Raw genomic sequence first — 11,129 nt, 5'->3', positions numbered from 1 at the left:
CAGCTGCTTGTCCCTCGCATGTTTCTTGCTCTCATTATCTTGTTTCTTGTTGTCAAAAAACAGGGGGACAACTTCTTCACAAACTCTAAAGTTTTCCAGATATTTGTTTTCTCCTTCTTTTAACTGTTTGCCAAATATTGCAGATTTTCAACATCTGATGAAAATTCAGTTACAATAGCTTCTCCACAGATAAATTACCTTCCAATAGAGACTGAACGATTATAATTAAAAGCACTGCTGGGTCATTTTCAGTGTTCTGATTTTCCAGAAACACTGAAAAAGAAGAAGAAGAAGAAGATACTGTATGTATAGATCAGACAAAGCAATGGTTGTGATCAGTTCAACAATATTTCTTTTGTTAGGTCGGTTTCTATTCCTACTGTTAAACTCTTTTACAACACAAAAAGATTCCCTGATGAAAGCAATTCCATCTAAAAAAAAAAGTGTTTCCAAACTGTTTCCTTCTTCTTCACTAACTGTGTGTTTTAATGCTGCTAAGTTATTTGGAAATTCATGCAGTGCTATCAGGAGTTTTTCTGCATTCATAGGGTTCCAACTAACATAACTCCACCTGTCAATCATTCTAGGGTGTTTGTCAGCAACTGACCAATCACCGATCGCTATTTGTCCTGAAGGCCATGCCCCTTATCTGGAGGAACTGAACCTCCGTCAACATTGCCGCGGTTCATCATTGCTATGCTAACAAGCTGCGGCCATAAAGAGTTTGAGTTAGGAGGTTATGGTCCAGTGTTGTTAGTGGGGAACATGCCATCCCGACAGTCATTATCCAGAGCGTGTAGCAGGCGGAATACAATTTATTACATTTCCACAACCCAAACAAAGTCTGGAATAACGCAAGAAATGGATCAAGGCCTGCAGCTGACCTCAAGTGCAGTTGAATGAAGCTATGATTGATGGCAGCTACCACATGTTTATCTGCACGAAGGTAACTGATAGTAAACATCCCATTATTTGTCATAACGACACTTATAGATAGTCAAATCAAAGATCAATAAGTGAAGGTAGTCATGCTTGATTTTATGTATATAAATTCCAGTGGTATCTCTATGGCAGCATGAAAACATGTGCTGCAGTAACTGCGGTATTTACATTTAAGCTACTTTTTATGCAAATGTCGTGCCGGAGACGACATCACATCAAATATGGAAGAATAGAGAAAAAAGTGTTAAGAAAACCACATAAAGACTCCCAGCTCTGGTCCTAAAGCTCAATGTCCTGCATGTTTTGTATGAGCCCCTTTTCCAGCACAGCTGATTGAAATGATCATTACCTCCTCTGAAGGCCATCAAGTGCTGCAGAAGCCTGTTAATCCCCTCATTCATGTCTGCAGCAGCAGGGAAACACCTAAAACCTGCAGGACAGTGCTGGCCGTGAGGGCCAGCGTTGGAGAAAACTGCAATAACACATTAGAAGGACAAATTGGTTCACTTACACCTGTTGTGTTTTTATCAGAACAACCAGACATTTTTTAAAGAATAAATTTTATTACAAACAAACAATGAAGTGGTTAAAAAAACATGACCAATCGCTGGCCGACACTTGCAGTTGTTATTGGAGGTAAAAGTGGTTTTATAAAGCATCGACACAAAGGGGCTGAATGCAAACACATAGTAGACTTTTAACATTTTTATTTGCAAAATAATTGAGAAACATGTTTCATTCTTCTTTCACTTTACTAGTGAACAAAATCCCAATAAAATACATAAAATCGACTATATGTGACAACATATCTAAATAAACCAGAGGAACTGTTTATCTGGTGAGTTTGTTGGTGTTACATAGAATATCTGCCTTTTACATTTAACCTTATAGTTTCTTTAAATCATGTTTTATAGAATTTAAACCTTTAAAATGAGTTGCCATCTTCTGTTTACCAGTGTTTCTGGTTTTGTGTCATTCTCAAACCGCCTCTCATTACCCCCCACCTGAAAGGACAAAAAGGTTCCTGCTACCAGACGTCATCCTCCTCTTCTCCAGCTTCTCTCTCATTACCTTCATCACTGCTGCTCCTCTTCCTACCTTCAGAAAATTAAAATCCATTTCTAATGCTGCGCTGCTGTCTCATTACGAGCCTGTTTCCCATCTGCTATGTTGCTGCAAAGCAAAAAAGAAAAAGAGAATCAGCTCAGGCTTTTCATGGACTCTAATTTCGTCCTCTGTGAGGAAGCTGCAGCCTCAGGACAAATCAGGCGGATCACAGAGGTGGGAAACATTTCTGCTAGACAAAAGACAAAAAAACCCCAAAAAGCTGTGCACGGCAAAAACACAAAATATTAAGTATTTTGATCTCGTTTCTAGAGCAAATAACTTAGTAAACTTAAAATAAGACCAAATTAACCTACAGGTAACTTTTCAGCAAAATAGGAGCTTGTTTTAAGTCAATAATTTATTAATATTGACTTTAAAAAGTACTAGTTCCTCTAATTTCACATAAAAAGACATTTTCCCTTGTTATAAGAGAAATAATCTGCCAATGGAATTACTACTTTTTCATCAATATTAATAAATCATTGACTTAATCTCCAATATCGTGCTGGAAAGTTTTATTATTTGAAGTGTACTAAAATATTTGTACACTTGTGGTAAGATTTTGCGTTTTCACATGCCTTCAAATGTGTCATATATGACTTTTACCTTTTATTATTACGCAGCAACTTCATATCTTGCAGCAAGTTATCTTTTTACAACTTGCATTTTGGCATATGCAACTATCATTGATGCCAGAGGATACTTGAATTACCCACAGGATGAATAAAGTCTTATTTTAGTTGCATAAATCATGTATAATAATGGAATGTGTGAATATTTATTCTTATAAACAACTTAAACAATTCCTATATCCCACACTGGAGTATTTATCCCCTCTAAGGTATTTTATCACTTTATGCAATTTGCTTTTGTTTGTGCTGCTGTAACAACTGAATTCTCCCCATGGGCTCAATAAAGAGAACATCTTGTCTTATCTAATGGTTCTTCAGACAACCGAACCATTTGGACTCCAGTAATGAACCTGAGTATTGATAACTGCAGAAATCACGAGAGGCTGAGTGATCAGGTAACCTGCATGTTGTTTGCCTGAGGAAGAATAGATTAAGGCTGATTTAGTCATGATTTTAATTTGGAGTAATGTAACAGGGAACGGTTAAAGATGTGAGTGAAGCTGCTCAAAAATTGGTATTTAGTAAGCCTGTCAGTTTGTTTCTTGAATTATTGAATTACATTAAATCTAATCAGTAAATATTGGTATCGGATTGGTATTGGTATGAGTATCACTCATTGCGGGGAATAAAATGTTGTTACACTGCAAAAACTCAAAATATTAACAAGTATAGTTCGTTTCTGCTTCATATATCTTCAGCTAGTCACTTTTCAGCTAAATGTAGGAGTTTGTTTTAAGTTAATAATTCCTTAATATTAATTAAAAAGTAACAAATATTCAGATTTTTTAAACTCTTATTTATTGCTGAAAGGATAATTGAAAGTTAGTTTTGTCTTATTTCAAATGTCCTAAGATATTTGGACCAGAAACTAGACAAAAATACTTGGTAATATTTTGAGTTTTGCAGTGTGCAGGCTGCTTTGTTTCCACACTTTTACAATCTATCAGGAAGGAGAGAAAAAAAACATTAAATTATTTTAAAAATTTACCTTAGATTCAGCTGAAGCTTGTAGTGAGTTTGTAGGTTTAGGTAGTTTTATAAATGACTATAATGTTGCTGCTTGCACAAAATAACTGATGTGTTTAACATGACTGAGACTTTATTACCCAATTATTTAAAATCATAAACTGGTTGGATTTCTATTGTCAAACAGATTGCAAAATAAGAACAGATTATTGATTTAAGTACAGAACATTCAATAGAAACCAATTTATTATAATAATAATATTATTAATACATTTTGTTTTCAAACAAAATGTTTTAAAATGCATCTGAGTTAAACAGGCCTAATTGTACATTTCAACCATTAGATGGCAGTATGTGCTTCCAGGATGAACCTTTAAGTGTGTTGAAGACTCACCTGCAGGTCTAAGCGAGGTGCCGCCTCCATGTTGGACGTGTCGTGGGTTTTGTGACGTAGAGCAGCTCCCGCTGCAGAAACGGCGCTCTGGAGAAGCTGAAGCTTTTCAGATCCTCCTGCTGATAGAACTGCTCTGTCAGCAGGAGCCGCTCTGCTGGAGCTGGAGACAGAGACACATGTCCTGATGTGTGTTTAGACTCACATCAAGACATGTTTGCACATTCCTGCTCTCAAAGCAGAGGAGATCTGCTGCAGGCAGATATGACACGCCCCAAGGATCCTGTCACTTTAATATTTGTCTTTGACCACATACCATTTTTTTTGCCTCTCAAAATCACATAATCACAGATTATTTTACTTATAACTAACTTTAAACCAGGGGTCTCAAACTCCAGTCCTCGAGGGCCGCAGTCCTGCAACCTTTAGATGTGCCTCTGCTGCTCCACACCTGAACAGAATAATTAGGTCATTAAGGCTCTGGAGAACTGATCTACACAAGGAGGAGGTAATTAAGCCATTTCATTCCAGCATTTTGTACCTGTGGCACATCTAAAAACTGTAGGTCTGCGGCCCTCGAGGACTGGAGTTTGAGACCCCTGCTTTAAACCAAGCATAAGGAATTATTAGCTACTATATAGCACTGAAAAGTTTCTTGTAAGTTAGTTTTGTTTTATTTCATGTCTACTAATGTATTTGCAGTAGAAAGAAGACAAAATACTTGGAAAGATTTTGTGTTTTTGCAGTGCAGGCAGTAATACACACCTGTACAGTTTGCTATAATAAGTCATCTTACATGTTTAGAAGCTTCTAATGTGATTTTCTTTCTGCTGAGCCTGGTGCGCCATCTCAGGTAAATATGTTGACTTCCTGACTAAATGAAAAGTGTTCCATAAGTAAAGTGTGAAGCTACATGTAGCCAAAATATATATTCAAATTATATTTATGTGTGCCTGATTGTCATTTTTACAAATTAAAACACATGTTCAAATCACAAAGTATAGCTTTTTTATCAGATATGTTTTAAATGTTTTGAGTAAAAATATATTAAAGTAAGGTTCTCTTACTTGATTATATATTTTGGCAACTCTAACCACGTCTCTGCATCCGAATCTCTTTATTTAGAAAAACTGTTTTATTAGAAGCCATTAAATGTGAACCCATCCTGCATTGCTTTGATACGCTGGTTGCAGCGACGTCTGCATGGTCAATGCATTGACTTCAGGTTTCTCTCTGTAAACGGACGATTGAAGACACCCAGATGATCATTAATTATCACATTTTCTGCATTATTAAAGCTTTGATTACAAAAGCATCAACTGGAGAAAGAACTGAACCCAAAGTTTCAGTGAAACATTGGAGACAAAGTTTTTTGTAAGTCATTATGTTGTTGGCGGGGAGCGTTATTGATCTGGTTACATCAGTATGGGCCCAGAAATCTTCAGCCGTAAGCTGAGAAAACAGCCATCCTCAGTGTTTGCTGCCTGAGCTGTTGATCGTTCAGGAGAGCTCTGTGTTCATTTGGGTTTTACCTGCTTCTGCAGCACATCTGTCGCCAGTCCAGCATGCGATTTCTGCTCCTGTGTCTTTGCTTTAGTGGGAATGAGATTGAAAATGTCATATTAAGCAGGAGGTTTGATCTCATCTGTACATTTCATCTTATATCTACATCTGGATTGACTGCATATTATTTTCTTATTTTGTTCATCATTGTTCCCTAACAAACCACTGAGGTCTTCACAAAACAGATGGATTTAAATTGTTTTTTGTGTGTTTTTTTTTAGCTTTATATTGTGTTATAATGTTATTCCCTCATCAAAAACATAGCTGATTCGTTGATTCGTTCTTCCATGTTTGATAGAGTCTTTAATCTCCATGGCAACCAATCAGCTGTGCAAAATGCCTGGCTGGACAGAGCACCGGCTTCAAGACGCAGCTCCTCCAGAGCTTCTGAGGCTCCGCCTCACAGAGCTGCCCACTCCACTCCTTCAGACTAGCCAGCAACAATTAGCAAACATCTGGTGGAACTGCACATCTGCTGAGCTCAGTATGAGGCTACTTCTTAATGCAACACTGGTAAAAACGTTGGTAAAGGGTTAATAGAGGAATGTTGTTGTGATGACATGATGAAGGTGAAGTGTTGGAAAGAGCAGGAGCTTCTTAAAGAGACAGTGGCCCAATTTCAAGGCATTAAACCGCAAAGTCAATTTTCTTGTAAGTTATTTTTGATATATAGATATATGTATACAGCTCTGGAAAAAAATAAGAGACCACATAAAATGATCAGTTTCTCTGATTTAACTTTTTATAGGTAAATGTTTGAGTAAAATGAACTTTGTCCAGGGGTGTGAATATTGCTGTACATGTATCACTTTCTTTTGAATTGATAATTTTGCTGCTTTGTGTTGCTCCATCACATGAAAACATAATAAATAAAAAGAAATGTGAAAAGCAGAATCAAAGTGTGAGGCTGTTGTTTCAGGCCTTGGTTTTGCTGTTCTGGTTTTTGCTCTGCAGCGGTTGTCTTGTTAATCAGAGCTGATCGGAGTCATCCTGGGTCTCCGGTGTGACTCCGGCGCTGATTGGACCATGACGGATAGAAACTGCAGACAGCAGGACCGTCTGAGGGTTGGGACGCAGTGGGCAGCAGAACGGAGAGCGCCATGCTGTCCATTGTGAGGGAACAAAAGAAATGCTAAAAGGTTTACAGCAATCAATCTGACAAACACTGCAAGGTTTAATAATAAAAGCATGCGTGTCCTTCTGCCAGGGTTTTAAACCTGTGGGAAATAAAGGGAGATCTCTGTGAATAAATTGATATTTTCTCATTTATTATGAAATAATTGTTCTGCAGTTAAAAGATGTATTTTTGTTTGAAATCCTTTATTTAAAAATATTTTGTAGATAATATCCACTGTCACACTACAGCATCTCCATTACAAATGTTCCCGAAAACTTGTCAGTATTATGCTAATGTCGAAAAAACACAATTTTGGTGTTTCCATTAAACAAGAAAGGCAACATTTAAAATGACTGTGTAGTTTGGTATATTATTATGTTGACTTTATAAAGTTGTAATTTTTTGTATGAACCACAGTTTACATATTTCTGCATAAATACTATCAGCTCAAAATTACTAAGTACAATTTAAGTATATTTTATCAGCCAGTCAATAATATTGAATAATCAATAAACTCTACCCAGTAGGAACTACTAGGTTTCAATTCACTTAAACGTAATTAAATCAACAGTTTTTACTTAGATTGACGTTTTTATAATATATTCAATTACAATAATCACTGGTTTGGTGCCATATTTAAAAATAAATAATTGTTACACTTTTGAGTGTAAAACCTAAAAATATTCAAATTCCACATAAAACTGTTACTTATGAGATTTCTTTCTCTTTTTTAAGGTTATTCAGATTTTAAAGCTCTGGAGAAATTAGTAGGAGAGGCAAAAATGTTTTTGTTTTTTTGTCTCTTTTTTGTCTCATCCACTAAAAGCGCCACAAGTTTATGGATCTGGTAGGACTTCATAAACCTTTTTCATGTTTAGACCCCCTTACAGCAAGTTTTTATTTAGCCCAACTTCATTGGCAAGATAACAAAGAGTGTGGCAGCAACTTGAATCTCAGCTGAAGGAATATATTTGATTTACTTTCAGGAACTCGGTGGTTTTGGTGACTGACGGCCAGGAGAAGCAGACATGAAATACGTCAGAGTGTCCAGCTTTAGATTTAGCTCCAACAAGCTGCTTCAGGCGACTGAATCACTTTCTCATGTCGGCTGATGAACGATTCATTTGATTCAGGTGAGCTGAAGACGGGGCCACATCTGAAATGATTTTGGAGAGAGTTTTTCTTTTTTTTTTACCTTTAATAAGCTGTGAACATTTTGTCGTTTATGTTCGCGTTATTTTTACCTCGTCTTCAGGGATTTTCCTCCTGGACGCTCCCACAGTTCAACCTCATCACTCTGTCGTAGAAACAGCAGAAGAAGAGGTTTGTATCCGCCAGTAGACGATGAGTTTTCCTCCAGTAGGTTTGTGCATCCTGACATCCATCTTACTCTACACATTTCTGGGGTTTGGAGTCCTATTAATGCCCTGCTAAGAAATGTATTTTGATGCAAGATGATTTTAATCTTTTAGGTTAAAGATATTCATGTTTTGAGCAATATATTAGGTAATTCTGAATATCATTTTATCCCCACTATGCATTAGCTAAATATTTAGAACAATGCAGAGTATTGTGTTGACTTAATATTTGAAGCTACATATGATTTTATACCTCCAGATGTTTTTTATCCTAAACTGTTTATGCCTCCTGCTCAGCGCGTCTTAACACTAATTCCTTGTTTCCATATCTGCAAGTGTGATGTGATTTGCATGATTAGGGCATACACACGTTCTTTTCACACAATAAATCAAGTTAAATGAAGGTTTCCGTGTGCACACATAATGTCAGCTGAATTGTTCCATTAGTATTTATCAAGGTAGGCTCAGTAATCTGCCGTCTCTGCTTCCTTCTTTACTCTTAGTTGTGTTTATCCCTCATGTTTGATAAATAAGGTTGAATTTTTCTCCTGCTCAGCCTGTGGTTAAATATTTTTTTGCTTCAAACAGATGAGTCACAAAGACCTAATGAACAAGTGAATGTAGAAATAATAAAGTGACCCTAAACCCTTTTTAAAGATAATGCTGTACTGTTTTGCTCTACGGGTTTGATTAGACGGTTTTATGTCACAGTACATGCAATTAAAGTGTACATGAGATTGTAGCCTTGTTTGTGACTATATATCTCTGTAACTTATGGAAAAGCTTAACTAAAATAAAAAATAAACAAAGGACCGAGGCTTCAGAGGAAGATGGTTTGTATTCAGGTATGAAATGGAAGCAGGAAGGGACACAGTGATGATGTGAGGGTTCAGTTTAGTTATAGGGCAAACTGACCTGAAACATGTTTTCATTTTATCTGAGCAAAAAGATAAACATGAAAACAAATGACTCCAGCATCATTATCACTCCACTGGCTTCCTGTCTGTTTCCTAAAGACTCATTCAGATTCAGTTGGTGGATTTTAAATTATTAATCTTATTTAACTGATTCTTTTCACACAGCAGAAAGAAGAAGGTTTTTTTAAATAGAGAGATCTAAATTAAATACACGCCGCATACTTAAATTTTTAAATTTCTTCTTAGGGTTGAGCTAATTCTCCATGTTATTTTTCCCTAAAGTTGAGCTTTCCTTCTGTGTTTTTCAGTTCCAATTGGCTACTTCAATCGCGTTTAATCTATTTAGCAAAATTCACATTTTGCACATTCTTGCACCGCCATGTTAGTCTCTGCTGCTTCTGAAAACCTACCGAGCGCTTACAGGTAACTACCCCGCTGTTTTTGGCAATAAACTAATGTTTTCTTGTGCCTGGAAAAGTAACCATTTAAAAAATAATCCACATTCCGTCGTTACCTAGCAACCCCAACTGGGCCCAGTGTGTCACCTAGCAACCTGAGCTGAGCTCCAGCATGTTTGGTCAGCAGCTTACAAGGATTTAAAGTGACAAGAGACCCTAAAAGGAGCTCAAAATATGCAGAACTGAGCAGACTGAACTCATCATCTAAGAATGATTTTGTGCAAAAAAAATTTAATGAACATGTTTACTGTAGCCCATAGACTCATTTTAACCTGTTCAAGGGTAAAATAAATCTGCTGTATAGATACATTCAGTGAAAGAGGACAAATGGAGAGTGTTTCTAAAAAGATCAGCCACTTTCTGCTGTTCTTCATGCTGGTGTGACCAACAGATCAAGATGGTTGGTTGATCTGTCTTTCACAGAGCAGATGAAAGACAGACTGATGAAGAGGAGACGGCGAGGTGAAGATGTACATGGTGACAGATGAGAATCAGAAGAGTTGCAGGTCGAATGACAAGAAAAGACGAATGATAGGTATTTCTCAAACCTTCATAAAAAGACAACCACAGACAACGTTTTAGTTTTCAATCAAGTCTTTTGCAAAAGGAGAAAGCATGGCAAGCCACTTCTCCAAGGAGTCTACCATGAGTTCTGACTCTCTGCATTAGAACAAGTCATTTAATACAAAAATGGAAAGTGGAGGTAATAAATCAAGGGGGGCCTATTCTAAACAAGGCTGAAAGAGAACAGAAACTAACACACTTTAAGGAGGATCCCTAGATTAGAAAGCAGCTGCAGCTTCAAGGTCTACAGAAAAAGCAAGTTTTGTCTTTCACACGGTTTAACAGAATCTTCCTCCCTGGGGTGTGAATTATAAACCTATGAATGAAAAACAAACTAGTAAAACTACTAATGTAAGAATGATAACAATACATCATTATTCTAACAACGAACAATAACTGTCATCTATCCACCATTATGTTTAGGTTTAGCCAAAATGGCTTCTTTAATCCTCTTCATCATATTCTATAGAAAAACACACAAGTTCTTCTTTTTTGTACTTTTAAGTCGTTGGTAGTGTGTTTAACTAAAACTAAAGACTTTTAATATAAAAATATAATAAATAACTTTTGCACATGTAATGATGACACAACCTGTATAATTATGTTGGAAAAATATGTTAGAATAAAACTACCTTGTTACAATAATAAGTAAAACTAACTGAACATTGTTTTGAAGCACGTGTGGAGTCAATTTCTGAACATGAACAACAAGGAAATAATCAAAAAATGAATCTAAACCAAATTAACAATTATGTTTCATTAAAAAAAAAATCTTGATTTTAACCACAGAAATACAACAACACACATTTATGAGGTTATAGAATTGTAGATCTAAGTGAAAACATGGTGTGATGGAATAATAATCTTGAAAAAGATATAATTTAGATCGTGTTTATTTAAATTAATGAACTAAATGAATGAGGCCATTGAGTGACAAGCAGTGTCATTCCTGACAGCATCTCAATGCTGATTAGCTGTGATTAAATCTGATTAATTGATTGGTTTCTGCTCAAACTGGACCATTTCCTCTCTGGTCATTGATTTGAAGAAAGTATCTCTGAAGCCTTTTCCCACCTGGAGCTGAAGAAAGGATAATTTAGTAGCATCATATTGA

The 11,129-nt window shown here is 36.3% G+C and overlaps 1 long non-coding RNA gene across 1 annotated transcript; it reads right to left on the bottom strand.

The window, feature by feature from the left end:
* Positions 1–1,460: 1,460 nt before the first annotated feature.
* On the bottom strand, positions 1,461–5,640 carry LOC116710066 (uncharacterized). Its single transcript, XR_004337033.1, has 3 exons — positions 5,571–5,640; positions 4,042–4,201; positions 1,461–2,115 (listed from the first exon to the last, which is right to left on the bottom strand). It is a non-coding gene; the product is annotated as an uncharacterized LOC116710066 (long non-coding RNA).
* Positions 5,641–11,129: the final 5,489 nt, after the last annotated feature.

Source organism: Xiphophorus hellerii, chromosome 20, assembly GCF_003331165.1.
Source record: "Xiphophorus hellerii strain 12219 chromosome 20, Xiphophorus_hellerii-4.1, whole genome shotgun sequence".
Classification (NCBI taxonomy): Eukaryota; Metazoa; Chordata; class Actinopteri; order Cyprinodontiformes; family Poeciliidae; genus Xiphophorus; species Xiphophorus hellerii.
The sequence above is the reverse complement of the archived record's forward strand: the minus strand, read 5'-3'. Positions and strand labels throughout refer to the sequence as shown.